The sequence below is a fragment of the Lissotriton vulgaris genome, chromosome 2_1, assembly GCF_964263255.1.
Source record: "Lissotriton vulgaris chromosome 2_1, aLisVul1.2, whole genome shotgun sequence".
Taxonomy (NCBI): Eukaryota; Metazoa; Chordata; class Amphibia; order Caudata; family Salamandridae; genus Lissotriton; species Lissotriton vulgaris.
Window position 1 is genome coordinate 1,758,178,339 of NC_141687.1, and position 17,157 is coordinate 1,758,195,495.

The window sequence follows — 17,157 nt, forward strand, 5'->3', positions numbered from 1 at the left end:
CAAAGCATAGCAGAGCAACACACAACAAAAATATCATAGCATAACAAAACACAACATAGCATAGCATAGCATAACAAAACAAAGCATAGGATAGCAAAACTAAACATAGCATAGCATAACAAAACAAAGCATAGGATAGCAAAACGAAACATAGCATAGCATAACAAAACATAGCATAACATAAAACATAGCATAACAAAACACATAGCATAACAAAACATAGCAAAACACAACAAAACATAGCAAAGCTTAACAAAACACAACACATAGCATAGCAAAACAAAACATTTTTTTTTCCTAAACTTTATTTTTATAATTTTCACAATAAGGACAATCATACAGTGGTATTTCGGCTTGTGCTCCATACAAGGCAATAAAGAAGAAAGAGCATAAGGTAATACAGCAATAATAAGTCAAACAATCAACAAGTATTAAGATCAGGACAGAAAAGCCATTAACATATATCAGAGCAATCATGGCTACATATATCGTAGTCCAGGGCAGAAAACATTAAATGATATACCTCAGAAGGGTAGCGTGGCATATTGATCCAGAAATATCAAAAGCAGGGAGTAACCCATGGATGTACAGAGTTTAAAAAACATGGCTGTAGTAGAATCTAGAATTACAGGCATCATGTTCTATTAGTGCATTTAAGCTTCCAGATGCCCACCGCCATTGCTACGTATCTCATCGCATGCAGAGTCTCCGTCCTTCTCGCCGCGAGAGATGAGATAGGTGGTCAGAGGTCCCCATATGTCTTTCGGTCTGCTGGATAGTGGTTGTGTTTCAACAAAAATAGCATCTGTTCTTGGCAATATATGACATCATTAAACCAGTTCTTGAATTTCGGGGGCTCTTCCCCGTCCCCACCGACATGGCAGCCTCCTCTTTGCCAGCAAGAGGGCGATATCAAGACATTTTCTTTAAGACTTAGGTATAGGCAGTGTATATCCGACCAACATCAATAGGGGGTTAGCATCCTAGGTTTCTCCCACCATGGCTTCCAGGGCCTCATGTACTTGCTGCCAATAATCCCGAACACCAGGGCATTCCCAAAACAAATGAAGAAAACCAGCACCTTCCGCATGACAGCGCTCACATCTATCGTCAACAGACAAGTGGAATCTGAATTTTTTCAGTGGTGTATAGTACAATCTCTGTAGAAACCTATAATGGATAATCTTGAGTCTACAACTAGCAGATATTCTAGCCGTAATGTTACAACAGTAAAACCACTGCTCATCGGTGATCTCAAGTGCCAAGTCTTCCCCCCAATGTAATCGGGCAGACCCTTCAAATCCCTGTCGCTGCGTCCTAACATGCCCATATATGCCCGATACCAGGTGCGAGCCATCCTGTGATCCCAACATAAAATGCAACGGAGCTAGGTTAGCAGGTTCCTGAGGGTATTCCGGCAGAATCTCCTTCATCCCCTGACGCAGCCGTATGTAATAAAAATATCAAGGGGAGTAGGTTGGTGGTTTTTTAAAAACAAATCCATTGTATTGAATTGAACATCAGCAAAAAGGTCACCCCACTTTTTCACGTTAAGTCGTTGGCACAGGAATTGAAAACCTTTCTCCTGAAGCAGCGCCAGTTTAGGATGGTAAGTTAAGGGCATCTGTGCTGAATAGAGTAAGGGACAGCGCAATATTTTAGCTATACGCCGCCATGCATCTATCGTGCATGTGACAGTCGTGAATGGTGTTTCTATGGCCGGAACAGGGGCCTATAGAAGGCCGCTCAGGGAACGAGGATTCGTCACCCAATCTTCCGCTGCCAGCTGAGACATAAAGGGTTTGGGTATCATCCAAAAGTAGGCGTAGTGTGCTTGGGCACTCATATAGTAAGCTTCCAAATCAGGAAGGTCAAACCCCCCTTTGTCATATGGTTGTGCTAGTACCGACCACCGAAGCCTCAGCCGTTTACCCCCCAGAACAGTCGGATCAATTCAGTTCTTAATGTTTTGAAAAAAAGGCACCAGGGTAGTAGGTAATATTTAAAAAAAAGATATAAAAAACGGGGTAACACCACCATTTTAATGAGGGAGGCCCTGCCCGCCATAGATAAGGGGAGGTAAAGCCATCTATCTATAGTGGTGGTCAATATGGTGATAGCAACACCATAATTAAGCCGAAGTGTCTCCTCTCTATCTCTGGAAACCTGTATTCCCTAGTAACGAAGATCTGAGTGGCACCATTCTAATGGAAAGTCTAAGGAAAATTCTGACACTGCATCAGTGAGAGGGTAGAACTGCGACTTATTCCAATGTATCTGTACCCCGACAATCTGCCAAAGACAGCGAACTCTCGCAACAAGGGATTTAAGTTGTGTAGTGGGTCAGTAACAAATAACGTCATGTCATCAGCGTACAGCCATCTGACGCTGGAAGCAGCGAAAAGCGCCACTTGGGTGTTGCTGACGGAGACGACAGGCCAACGGCTCTATGGCGATAGCAAATAGGAGGGGGAAAAGTGGACACCCCTGACTAGTTCCGCGTGTAATATCGATCAAGGGGGATAAATGGCCATTGATAAGTATTTTTGCAGTTGGCTGTGTGTATAACAGTTGAACCCAGGAGATGAACAGCCTAGGGAATCCCATGCGCTGCAACACAGCAAAAAGATAATTCCATTCAACCGAATCGAACGCCTTGGAGGCATCAAAGAAAATTGCCGTTTCGGGAAATCAGGAGCCACTGTCCGAATCAATGAGAACAAGGTCCGCAGGCTGTGGGTGGTGGATCGCCCAGGGACAAATCCAGATAGATCGAGCAGTATGAGTTTGGTCATCAAGAGGGACAGGCGAGTGGCCAGCACCTTGGCTAGAATCTTTACATCACAATTTATCAGGGATAGTGGGCGATAGGCATCACAAGATTTGGGATTTTTACCTGGTTTCAAGAGGGACGTGATCATGACTTCCCGCATCGAGCGTGGCAAGACTCCCACTTCCAGGGACTCCTCAAATACTTCACGAAGAACAGGAGCCATGATATCGATATATGTCTTGTAAAACTCCGCTGGGAGTCCATCCAACCCTGGAGCCTTTCCATTCTTTAGGGCCATTATTGCTTCTCTAATTTCGTCTACTTCAAAAGGTGCGCACAAGAAGGTCCTATGGACATCGCTGAGCCAGCATAGGGCAACATTACCAAGGAAATCGTCAAATTGCACATCCCTTGAGTTGTTGATGGTAAATAATGCAGTATAGTGTGCACAAAAACATTTAATATTCCCTCATTGTCCCTAACTACCTGCCCCTCCGAGTTATTGACTTCAAGAATAGTGTTAGTAAAGTGTGGGTTGCGGGTTAGGACTGCAAGTGCCCTTCCAAGTCTGTCACCCTCACAGTATTTTCTTGCCGACCAGTGCCTACCCCTGAACTTGGCTTCTCTCGCAGCCTCCTCTTCGTATTGCATCAGCTTAGTCCAGAATTCAGCGTGTGCCTGTGTCACTTCACTCCCACAATCCGATTCTCTAGCTCCTTCATTTCGCGGTCAAGGGTACGTATCGTTCGTACAGTAACCTCAGATCGTCACTTTGAAGGCTTCCCAAATGACCTTGACATTGTCGACTGAGCCCTTATTTCGAGGGAAAATAGCAAAACAAAACATGTAATAGCATAGCAAAACATAGCATACCAAACACAACAAAACATAACATAGCATAGCATAACAAAACATAGCATAGCAAAACAAAGCATAGCATAAATAAACACGACAAAACATAGCATAGCATAACAAAACATAGCTTAGCATAACAATGCATAACATAGCAAAACAAAACATAGCATAGCATAACAAAACACAGCATAGCATAGCATATCAAATCAAAGCATAGGATAGCAAAACATAGCATAACATAACAAAACAAAACATAGAATAGCAAAACAAAACTTAGCATAGCATACAGCATCACTCCGCACCACCACAGCATCATTCAGTGGCACCACAACATCACTATGCGCTACAACAGCATCACTGAACGCCACTGCATCACTCGTTCGCCATCACAACATCACTCAGCGCCACCACAGCATCAATCTGTGCAACCATTCAGCAACACCTGGTTCACATATGTTCTCTCAATGTTTCAAGCTTTATTACAAATGTTAATAATTTACTTCTGTTCTTGGATTTTCGTCACAATAAAATACACTGAACATAATCTTCACAAAAGTTATTTACAAAACTTTAAGCTATTGCCATTATAAATTACAATAACTTTCATTTAAGTATTAATTATTGAAAAAAAATTAAAAGCAATTGTTATTTGTAATATCAATACATGTAAGTCACGTAAATACAACACATATTACATTACAAATGCTATAGGTGTCACATTTGCGAAAGTTATAACTATTGGCAATGTAAATGACAAAGCTATTAATTTCGCTATTTTCAAAAACAAAACATGAATAAAAAATGTGTCATTTACAATACCAATAGCTCAAACTTTCCTAATGCGAGACCTATTGCATTGCAAATGCTTGTTGCTAGTATTAGTACTAAGATTATAAATCGTGTTTGCATTTATGGGGGCGGTGGAAGATCCCCAGTGCGTAATGCTACCAGTGTCCTGGTACAGCGTGTTAAAGTTTGGACCGTTGCCAAGTTGGACAGTCCCAGAACATGTGATAAAGATCTGCCAGGGAGTGATGACATCTGGGGCACTGGGAAAAGTTCTATTGAGTCTGACTGAGGAGCGATAGGCTCCGTGAAACACATAAAAGTGAATTAATTGAAAGTGTGCATTACGTGAGATAGTACGCAGATATTCGAGGGTTGCTGCCCATTCCTTGTTGTTCAATATGCGTTGGAATTCAGTCTCCCATGTCTCGTGTAGGCTCTGTGGGGGGGGGGGAGGGGGGTGGGGGAGTTGTGGAATGGAGTTTTGCATTCTAAACAGTCAAGCCGCACAGCGTCTAGTAATCGATAGCTCATATGGTCTAGACTCTAGACTCTAGAGGGTGTGTCGAAAATGGGCTTACATTAAGAATTGTCCCTTGCGAAGTTAATCATTTTAAATGAGATGTTGGAAGGATTGGAAATGGCTTGTAGTGATTTCCTTTCTGGGCCCACTTTGGTTCTTCCTTAGTTTTGCGTATCAGATGCTTCAGGCTGCCTCTGCTCTGCTCTGCTCCACACAGCCACACATGATACATTTAATTTCATGCTATTATTTTAGGAATATGCTGTACATATTGCTTGTTATTCAGTGCTTCTTCTCGGGAGTCAGTCAGCACATTTTGTACAAGGTTGACTGGAATATATAACAACATGGTGTAGTGTTTACTATGTTCAAGTCAGCAACAGCTCCTAATGTTTTACACATACCATGGTAGGACAGATGCAGCTTTCCAACACAGTAGTTTTATCATATAAACTGTGTCTCGCCCCCTTAGTGGCAGAGTGGAGGATTCTGGCAGCGAGACCTGTCCTGGAAAGAATGCTCACAGAGCTTGACATGCAAGCTTGCATAAACTGAGTTTACACTCATGATGCGGACCACCTAACTATATACCTCAGGGTATGGGGTCTGTTGCCAATCCCATAGACCACTAATATATCCCTTTGCTTACACAGTAGGGGTAGGCCTAGACAGATAGATAATTTGCCATGGCGGGGATGTTTATTTTATACAGTCTGAAAGCAATTATAATTACTTTGTTTGTTTCATCTGCCAAGTGATCACAACGCATTTGTTTCATAATAGTCTATGATGGTTTCAATAAATGTATTGTAAACTTTCTTTGTGTTTTTCTTTTGTTTACTAAGGGCATGCATGAATGAGTGACGAAAGATGATTATCTGTTTCGATGGTTCCCTTGGGGACTTTAAGGCCATGTTCTAGTTTGCCAGAAGCACCTGCTGCTCCGGGAAGGTTAGGAGCTCAGGCGAGGCCATGTGAACTAGCCAGGATTTGGGATCGACAGATACTCACGTTTTAGAGAGACTCGGTCCCTACATTCTGACTTCCTGTCATCCATCCTAAGGCACAGTTCTGCCTACCAGCAGAATCCCTGCAACAAGTTGTTATCAAATAGATCTCGGATGGTGGTTATCCCTATGTCTGTCCAGGGCACTAGGAGTCGCAGTCTATGTGTGTTTGTTGGTGTGGGGAGCCGAGAAGCAGGATATTAGGAGCATATGGGGCTTTGGATTTTGTAAGGCTATGGAGTCACTTCAGGGAGTGAAAAGCCATGGTGACTAATCGAAGATGACCTCTAGGAATATGTATCCCTGGGAGGGTCAGATTATGTATCACTGCCTGGGTCAGTGGTGGAATTAAATGCTAGCAGTTATTTTCCTTAATGTGTTTTTCATGTGAAACCGTTTCTAATTATGACACAACTTTAGAACTGTTTTTACGGAAAAGCTATTCTTCGCCGGGCCAATTTCTTTTATCGAAGAGTGGAATCTGAGAAGGTCTGTGTAGTTCCCCTCTGGATTTCCCGAGGAGTGGGTGACTCCTTCCATTAGACTCGGTGCCACACTAAAATGTGTCTGTGAAAGATGTCAGATATTTCCTAATGTAGGCCCCGTTAATAGGAGGAATCCACAAAGGTGAACAACCTCCTTGGTAATCTTGTAGCTCTTGGTTGTAGAGGAAAATTATTACTCGAGTAATAATCAAGTCAACAAACTTCCCCGGAAGGCAAAAGAGCCAAGAAAGAATTTAAGCATAGAATCGAGAAGAATATCCCACTGCTAGTAGCAAAAGTCAGGGACATATATTGTAGTAAGGGGGCAAAGTAAGTGATAAAAATAAGGGAACAATTGTGTTGCAAATCTTACCTCTTATGATTCCCTCCTATATATATGAAATCACAGGAAAAACGGCTCTAAATCATGTTAGATTGTGAACCTCACATACAATCTTTTGGGAAGGACTGATTATAAGTATTGCCAGTAAGTCATGGGATTCATTTTGTAAATGAAGAAGCCAAAGTTTGACATCCTTTGGTTTTCACCAATACTTTCAGCACAGATGTAATATTAGTATGCCACCTTCCAAAGGCTCCAGGCATTTCAAGGTGCTATTGAAGAATCTGCAAACTAACCAGGGAACATGAGTTCAAGAAGCATCTTCCCTTTTTTTTTTTAAAACTAACGACCACAGCGGTGCGGAAAGAGGGTGGTATTTCCCCACTGTGTAAAATATGATTGGCCAATATTACAAGTTGGTTATTCAAACTTGCGCACATTTGTTTAATAGACCTATCAGTTTGCTGAACTCAGATTATAAAATCATGGATAAATTAATAGCCAATAGAATTAGCAACGGTATAGGGTCAATAATTCATAAAGACCAATGTGGCTTTGTCGCAGGGCGACAACTATCTTTTAACACCACTTTTTTATTTGAAGCATTGGATTATTTTACGCAAAATAAAATTCCGTCTAAGCTCATGTTTTTAGGCGCCGAAAAGGCTTTAGACCTTGTGTGTTGGGAAAGCCTTTTCTATTCACTAGCAACATTTGGTTTTCCCCCCGAGTTGATTACAGTTATTTCAAAATTCTATTAGGGGGCCACTGGTCAAATAATAGTGAATGCCAAGAACGTGAGTGCCAGCAGAGTAGTCGGGGGGACCAGACAAGGCTGCCCCCTTTCTCTTCTGCTTTTTGCTTGCTTTATAGAGCCCTTGGCCATATACATCCGTACTTTAAGCAACACAGCATCCCCAATACCTGTAATGACTAATATTAAACTATATTCTGACGACATAGCCCTTTTTTTAAAACCTGAAAGGGAAGTGCAAATGCAAAATTTTAATTTATTTAAGGAATTTCAATCTATCGGGGGCTATAAAATCAAAACATCTAAAACAGAGATTCTGCTTTGCAAATGCACACCTGACTTGTTATTGGTGGGCTTAGCTCCATTGGTTCATACGCGGCCTAAGAGGTATTTAGGGATATATTTAACAGAAAACATTAATGACCTTGATGTCTTAAATTACATCCCCCTCATAAATGAAATAAAGAATAAACTGTCAAAGTGGAAAGATCTCCCAGTTTCAATAATAGGCCGAGTAGCTTGATCCGGATGATGATATTGCCTCTATGCAACTTCCTCTTTTTAGCTATTCCTAATGCAGTCCAAATGAACTTTTTAAAGGAAGTCCAAGATCTTTTTTCTACATTCATATGGGCAAATAAAGCTTCAAGGCTTTCAATTGATATGCTTTTTAGATCAGTGTCAGAAGGGGTACTAGCTCTTCCTGATTTGAAAGAGTACTACTATGCTAATTTTGCGCACACCACATACAGAACTACGAAAGTTTTAAATATCAATAGGTACGATAATCTTTTTTTTAGACTTAATTTATAAGGAATATCTAATTCGAGATTTTATGTGTTTAAAATAACCCCCTAAAAAAGTAAGATATAAAACTCTTCAATGGAGCATTAAACAGAAAAAACACCTATATAAACATTATTCGATCCTCACTCTAAATGGAGAAATCCTCCTCTCGGATATCCATGTAGGGCAAGATTTATTATTATAATCAGAAATTATATCCAATTGGAAAAATCAGGGTTTCAGTGAAATAGGAGATTTTTTGTTGGGAGGCAGGAAGACCTGGTCTGAAATAGAACCAACGCTTGAACATAGTAAAGTCATTATGCAATGGTCATTTGTTAGGGTTAAAGGCTTTCTATCGGAACTTAACCCTACACATATTTGTGATGCCAGCGATCTCGTAGAGCAACTAGTAAATCATACACACCGTATGTCAATAGCGTCTGGGTCTCTCTGTTCTGGACCCGAGGGGCAGATACATTGTATCATAAAGTACAACAAAAATGTCAAGTCAAGTCATAACATTTATATAGCGCACTACATACCCAGAGGGTTTTAAGGCGCTTAGGAAGGGGAGGAGGATTATTTGTCAAATATCCACGTTTTAAGCTGCTTTCTGAACGCTAGGTGATTCTGGGTGAGGCGAAGGTAAGCGGGGAGTGAGTTCCATGTTTTGGCAGCCAGGTATGAGAAGGATCTGCCTCCCATGGTGGTCTTGTTGATGCGAGGTACAGTGGCGAAGGCTTGGCTGGAAGAGCGAAGTTGGCGGGAGGGGGTGTAGAAGGACAGTCGAGAGTTGAGGCAATCTGGTCCGATGTCGTAGAGTGATTTGTGTGCGTGGGTAAGCAGTCGGAAAGTAATCCTCTTATTGATGGGTAGCCAGTGGAGGTCTTTAAGGTGACCAGAGATGTGTTCGTTGCGTGGGATGTCTAATATGAGCCTGGCTGAAGCGTTCTGGATGCGTTGGAGTTTTTTCTGGAGTTTTGCGGTGGTACCTGCGTAGAGGGTGTTTCCGTAGTCCAGTCGGCTCGTGACTAGTGCGTGGGTGACTGTTTTCCTTGTTTCGGAGGGGATCCAGCGAAATGTTTTTCTGAGCATGCGAAGAATGTTAAAGCAGGAAGAGGATACGGCGCTGACTTGTCTGTTCATTGAGAGTGAAGAATCCAGGATGACGCCAAGGTTCCGTGCGTGGTCTGTCGGGATGGGTGCATTTCCGAGGGCTTCCGGCCACCAGGAGTCGTCCCATGTAGAGGGGGATTTACCTAAGATGAGGACTTCTGTTTTGTCTGAGTTCAGTTTCAGACGGCTTTGTTTCATCCATTCGGCGACTTCTTTCATTCCTTCGTGTAGGTTAGTTTTGGCGGTGCTGGGGTCCTTGGTGAGAGATAGGATCAGTTGAGTGTCATCCGCGTAAGAGATGATGTTGAGGTTGTGTTGGCGGGCGATGGCCGCGAGGGGGCTCATGTATACGTTGAAGAGGGTGGGACTGAGTGAGGATCCTTGTGGTACGCCGCAGATGATTTCAGAGGCCTCGGACTTGAATGGTGGGAGGCGGACTCTCTGGGTTCTTCCGGTGAGGAACGAGGTGATCCATTCCAGTGCCTTTCCTTGGATTCCGATGTTTCTGAGGCGTTGTAAAAGGGTGCTGTGGCAGACGTAAACCAGGAAGGGTTGCATATTTCCAGTACGGACTGGAATCAAATTAATAAGTTTAATAGCACCCTGCTGAAAGCAGCTAACTTTGAGTGGATGCAGTTTTATTCTAAGTCGCTGCTGTACCGCACTCCAGATTTACTGCACAAAATCAATCCCCAGATCTCATCAAACTGCTTCAGATGCAATTTTCAGGGAGGGGGGAACTGGACCCATATCAGTGAATGTCCGAAACTAGATGGATTCTGGGAGTGCATCAACAGATACTGTCATGATATTTTGAAAGTCCCCCAGACACTTTCTGCCACATGCATCAAACTCCCGTTTTGCGTTTCCAAATTTGCGAATTTTACCGAATCGCAAATATGGATTCGCAAAACGGGATGCATCATAGAAAGTGCAAAATATTTCCGATTCGGTAAAAATCGCAATTTTTACCGAATCGCAAATATTATGTGACTTCAAAATTGCGAATTCGCTATTCCCATTGATTCCTATGGGCCAAAAGGCCCATAGGAATCAATGGAAATTGCGAGTGGCACTTAGAAAATTTCATGGGTGCAGGGGGGGTCCAAAGGACCCCCCCCTGCACCCCTGAAATGTGTTTTTAAATGGATGTTTCACACACACATGTCCTAAGGACATGTGTGTCTGTAACATGACATTGTTTAAAATGTAAATTAGTACATTTTAAACATTTTTCGCAATTTACCACGAGGTTCAACCTCGTGGTAATTTGCACTTCCAAACCTTGTTCTCGCAATTTGATTTCAGAATGATGCATTGCATTTAAGGAATCGCAAATTTGCGATTCCTTAAATGCAATCGCATTCTGGAAAGTCGCAAAATCAGCGAATTTCATTAAAAAATAATGATGCATCTGAAAAAGCATTTTTGGAGTCGCAAACGGCCGATTTTAAGGAATCGCACCGTTTGCGACTCCAAAAATGCTTGATGCATGTGGGCCATAGTGTTTAATACGGGATGCATGAAAGAATATTCCTTTGTTTTGACGTCCGAATGGCTTAAGCTTTCAGAAACAAGTTACCTATGCTTTTGTAACTGAACCAACGTATTGATACAAGCTGAAGATGGAAACCTCTTGGATGAAACCTTGGTGGGACTGTGTGTTGTGCTATTACAGGAACATTCAGCAATTTGTAAATAGAAAGCTCAATTATCTTGAGTTGCATTACAGTAACACCTCTGCTGATGGTCCAAACTTTGATTTGTTTACTCATTTTGCCCATATGGAGATGATAATCAGCAAAAAAGCTTGTTCAGCTTCCAATACCTTACACAACATTCTCCAAAACATGAAATATATTGAATACCTCTAAAATTATAATATGAAGCAAACCATGAACGTGAAAGATTTAAGTCAAAACATTGTTTCTTTAGCTGTTGGTAATTTAAAAAACGAAAAAAGGAGCTATCTTTGAAAAGGTGACTAAAATAACCATTATCACATGGTAGCCATCTGAAAATGGAAGACCATTATAAAATCTATATAATCATATGCCAAAATTCAAGAACCACTGTTAACAGCTGTAAATATCCCAAGGCATAGAACATTAGTCTCTATGGTGACCTCCAATAGGCCAGGCAAGAATATATTAGTGAACTTCAGAATGAACAGTTGGTCGCCAGAAAGATCGTAAAACTAAATGCAGAGTAGTCTTGCCTCTACTGTGACCAGAAATAGCTACATCCTGGCATATCTTCATAACATCCAACTGTAGTTCCTTAGTAGGAACAAAAATAGCGTATTGCCTCGAATGCCATTTGTTTTGTCAAACTATAGAGGCCGTTAAAGGAAGATCTTTTAATTCCTATGTATCTATCTGTTCTCAACTTTGTATAAGAAGGACTGAGCTATTCCAAACACGTTAGGAAGGATTTACAGGCTGACCATAAGTAAGTTATGACTCAGGTTAATGCGTTAACACATTTTTTGAACCACAAATATAAGTAATTATACGGTCATATTTAGCAAATAAAAATGCCCACTACTTTGACAACTATTTCTTCACGAAGGATTCCGTAAACACTGTAAACTCTGATGATAAGTTTGAATTTCAAATGGTTCTCTAATACTGATCAACAGATGTCTCCATTTAGTTCAAGCTAAGGGTTCTCTTTCAAGTAGTCATGCATGGTTACATTTAGATTCTGACAAAACAGAGATAACCAAACAGGATGTTGTTATCCATCTTTTTCTTCTAAAGGATCTGCCTCAGCTGCTCTTTCAGAGGGGTCTGTTCTCAACCATAAAAATCTTTGAGGTATCAGGAAAACATAATATTGCTGCTTAAGTAAACACCTGTTTCAGCGTATTAAATGCTGCTTCAGCTTGATCCCTGAAAACACCTTTCTTTATATTCTCCTTTTTTAAAGCACAAGTGATATCAGTGGTTATCACAGCACAATTATTGATAAATTGGAAATACACTCAACGTCTTCCTTTTCAAACTTGCACTCCACAGTTTTGCAAAACAATTGATGCTGCTGAATTCTTGACAGCACCAAACTTGCATGTTCTTCTTGTTCCCCAAGAGTCTGTGGGAATATTAGACTATCATCCAATTAAAGCAATTCAAATTGATTCAAGAAATCAGAGAATATTGAATACATTAAGTGCTAAATAATGCAGGAGCATTGCACAACCCAAATAACTTCACACATTAATTGAAATGCTCAAACGGTGTGCGTAAAGCCATTTCCCACACATCTCCTTTATGTATTGTACTCCCAACATGTAATAAGCATTCAAGTTGAGCAAAGACTTGTGCGTCATGGACTGACTCTGAAGTGTTTTTTGTAAGAGGCAAAGTATATCTATCCTTGATCGTGATGTGATTTTTAAGTCTCTACATTAAATACAGAACTGGAGATGTTAGGTTTTTTATTGTTACAAAACTATAGGCACAGCAGAATGTGAAGAAGATAGTACAAGTAAACCATTCTGCAAATTTACTTGTAAAAAAGCTCTCAGTATATCCGTCTCTTTCTTAGCTAAAGTTAAATACAACCAAAAGGAACAGCAGTGTCAGGCTCAATTGGTATGATACTATCGTAGTCCCTATGAGTAGGAAGTGAGTAAACTTTAGGCATGAAAAAAAAAACTTGAGAAAAAAATGGTACTGCCGTGGTACTGAAAAAAGGTTAGCCACTATTAAATTAGATGTTGACTCCTTATCTCATTACTTGGTGACCAATACCTTCCTGAGACATAAAAGTGATCCTGACAAAACTGATGACAAAGATAGTGGTCGAGTAGATCTATTGACATATGGATAATGCCTCTTCAGCCAAGGAATTCCAAAAATAATGGTGTCATTAGGAGAGACAATAATGTCAAAAAGAAACACTTTGGTATGACCCTCAAACTAGAATTGCTGTGGAGATCATTATGATGGTCCCCGTTAGGAGGTCCTAGCCGACCTGAAAGTAATGGTGACCTGCCAATAGTTCAAATCACTGCAGAAGTCTTGCTCTCTGTTTCATGACTGGTATTTTTAGTGAGCCAGTTGTAATCAATGAACATTCCAGGTGCATCACTATCCAACACTATCCAACCATGCAAACGTATTGACAACCTTTCCTTCTGTTCCCATAGCAATCAGTGGAAGGGACTAATGATTATCGCCATTATTCATTGAAGATAAATCTTAGAAAGCCAATGTACTTCTGTTTCGCAGGAGATGATTGGAGTCCTAAGGCATTCCTCCAAGACAGTTTAACAAAGGCTTGAATTGTATATCCAGCTTCAACACAGTATAGACACCTTACCCTGGTGTGCCTCTTCACTTTCAGACAAAGGACACCTCGTAGCTCCTCCTTGCAATTTTCTGAAACCCCTGATCGACCAGACAATGAAACAATGCAGAAATTAGAATACCTGCTGAAGTGGAGCAAAAACACTGTTGCCCTGATTTTGTCTGCTCTGGGGGCCCTCGCGACGAGGGACTCTATGTCCCAGAAGACAGAGCGAAGGAGGAGGTGGATTCTCCCGTGCTGTGTGCTAAAAAGCACAGTTGTACTCCTGCGGCGCAGGACGCGCCCGGGCCAAGCCCAGTCCAAGGGCAGGCCCTTCGGCGCCCGTCTGAGACCGGAAGAGGCCCGGCTGGGCCTATCCTCTTGGTCTCTGTTTCCGTTAACCCCTCTCTGCAACAGTTTATCCGGCGCATCTCGAGGCAGTGGTTTGCAGGGGACTCTGCAACTGGGCCATTTATTACATCTTTGGTGACGAGGTTGGAGGAGCAGGTAGGGAGGGCAGCGTTCCCTCATGTTACACTATTAGCATTTCTAAATATATTCTTGTCGTTGATTGTAGGGTCACAGTGTCCAGGCGACCTATTAACTATGTGAACTTTGTAAACTCTGTGAGTTGGTCCCAAGGCAAGTTAGGCTTTTATTTTCTGTTTTACCTCATGTCACCGTGCTAGCAGTCCCCTGTGGATTTTCACTCACCAATCAGGAGTACGCATTTAGTTATACCTCATTGCAAGTATTAAGCAAAAGAATACTACGTTCCCCGGGGATGGATAATGAAGTAAGTGTAAAGATATGGAGACAGAACGTAAGCAGGGAACAAGGAGTTCCCTTATTGGAACCAGGAGACCTCACACACCCAGGAACCTAAGTGTCATGCTTCATCATTGGTCTCCTGCTCCTCGTCAGACTGGCGCTGCAATGTCTGACGGGCGCCGTAGGCGCTCTTTGTTGGAGATCTTTTGTTCCAGCCAATGGTTTGAGTGCGTGTGAGGGGTCTGGTGAAGGTGTAGTCGTGAGGGAATAGTGAAATTAAAAGAAGGTGAGTCAATCCACAGGGGACTTTATTCATGTGGCTGACTCCCTTGGTTAAAATGGTGGGAGGGGAGAAAGGAACTGCTTAGTCTACAGTGGGCTAACTCAACCCTCTAAAAAGGTCGACATGTTTCTTGCCTGTCTGGCAATTCTTCAGGACCTCGGGTGTTAGGTACTACACAGTGAGAATAAGGTAAACATTAAAATTGAAGAAGAAAGATACAACCTCACTGGGTCAATCAGGGAGCAGGCCAATTGGTCCTGCTCTAGAGGGGAGACCTAGAAAAAAAATATATATAGAGGTGAGCCAATTAGCATTGATAGTGGCAATATCTCATAATACTAGGTTCCCTAAGTGCTCCATAAAACACACATAAATGAAACATAATGAAAGGGTATTCCAGAATTACACACTGGTGGGCGTATTAAAAGTAGTACGTCCACTCCTGACATTTGGGCAGTGTAATTTTGGATTAAAATATGTTGTACAATTCAAACGATTAGACGAAGAGATTATCACAGCACATTAGATGACTGGGTTCGTGCTTACCCTAAGAGTAACCCTACAGGGCCCCGCAGTCTGTTCCCGTGGGGCTGTTTGGAAAGGTAAGGTACCTGCAAAAGAGGAACAGATACAGGCACCCGGATGGTGTGTTCAATATAAAACATGCCAGGGAAGCGAGGCCAAGGTAGAAAGCAGACACATGGCCGGACTAGAAAGAAAAAGGATCTGTGAATAGTAGGACCAGAGCGGCTCATTATAGTCCCCCACTCTGCCTAATGGGTCTGCCCAGCCATTGGTTGGCCCTGCTCGGTATGCAATTGTCCTACATCAAGACTGCGTATACAATGAACCCCAACACTGAGCCCGGGATCGGGCGGGTCGGCGAGGCCAGTGAGCACCATACTCCCACGTGGGGAGGACGTATCATTGCTGTCCCAGGGAGGGCAGCCAGACTACAACAACCCGAACTATGGGCTACCGGACAAACCAAACAGGCCCGATCACCGGCAACAGAGCCCGGCCCATCGATACACCTCAAGCCAAGACGCGGAAAACTTAAGCAGGGCATCTTATGGCTAAAGGCGTGCTCTCCAGGTCAGAGATTAGGGTATCAACAAAGTGATTTGCGTGGTAGAACCAATCACGCTAATGCTGTGCCAACTGCAAAAGAGACCATTACACCGCAACGGCGCTTACCTGATGCACGAACAGCCAAGGTGAAGAACCTACCCCCAACGCGAGGCGCCCCAGCCGGTGGCGCAGAACAGCTGGTCCCGAACCGGAGTGGCCATTGGGATTAAATGCTGTTTCACCGCGCCTCCGTGTAGTGACGCCCCGTCAGTAGGCGTGGCCGACGTGACCCTGACCACGCATGCGCAGGGGTGCGTGTGATGCGTCTGGGCTGAGATTACAGACTCCGAGTGTGGCGGCCATCTTGACAAGGGGTGACTTAGTACGGGGACAGTGCCCCACTCGATGTACCGTTGGACATTGCAACGAAGAGCGAGTAGTACCTCATTGCAAGCCCGCAGCTGAAGAGCGCAAAGTGCGTATCAGTCTTTCACTATGGATTGGATTGTGGAAGGGTTGCAACAGGCACAGTAGTGACTATGGATTCCTTCCTACAGAGGGCAGCAGGAGTGCTTGACAAAGAGATGGAGCTAGTAGTCCGGCATCTCTTTCGGTCCCCTGTTAACCACCCTCTTCCTACTCCAGCCAGGACACTCAGGATCTCTGATAATGTTGTTGGTCCATCAAATAGCCCTGGAGTACAAGAAGTAGATGGTTATAGCCAGCTGTATGGCTGCTCAAATCTTACCTCTTTCACCCTCTATTGCGATTACCAATACTAGGGAGCTGAAGTATCCCTTATTCAGAAGCAGGTGGTCGACACCCCCTATAAGCAATCAATAACTAGTGGAATTGCCACGCAAGGGAGGACAGGTGGAGGAGAATGGCCACTCAAGGATTAGGCACAAAAAGAAAGTGCCGAATGTCGGGGGGACAGGCCAAAAGTCTGAGAGCTGAGGGTACTTGTCAGACATTACCAAATGATCAAGCCTTTACAAAGGCTGCTATGGTAAGCATACTAGAATCCTTTCAGGACTCAATAAAAGCCATATTGGGTTCAACATTTGTTTCACTAATCCAACGCCTCACTTCTATAGGAAAGGGACTTTCTGATCTCAAATATTGCATTTCTTTGAGGGGATAGGCCTTTAATATGGAATCAAGGACCCCGACAGGCCACCTGGTAACCGAGGAACCAAGGTTGGCTGCTTTACATTTAAACACCAGGGATCATCCATCATCTCCTCCAAACAACCCATGAGTTTTGCAATCAACCGCCAACAGAACCCGCGGTCCCAGTTGTCCCCG

The 17,157-nt window shown here is 42.8% G+C and overlaps 1 protein-coding gene across 1 annotated transcript in view; it reads left to right on the forward strand.

Moving 5' to 3' along the window:
* The window catches only part of LRRC56 (leucine rich repeat containing 56), a 594,120-nt gene that overhangs the window by 98,008 nt on the left and 478,955 nt on the right, over window positions 1-17,157 (forward strand). The window lies entirely within an intron of this gene.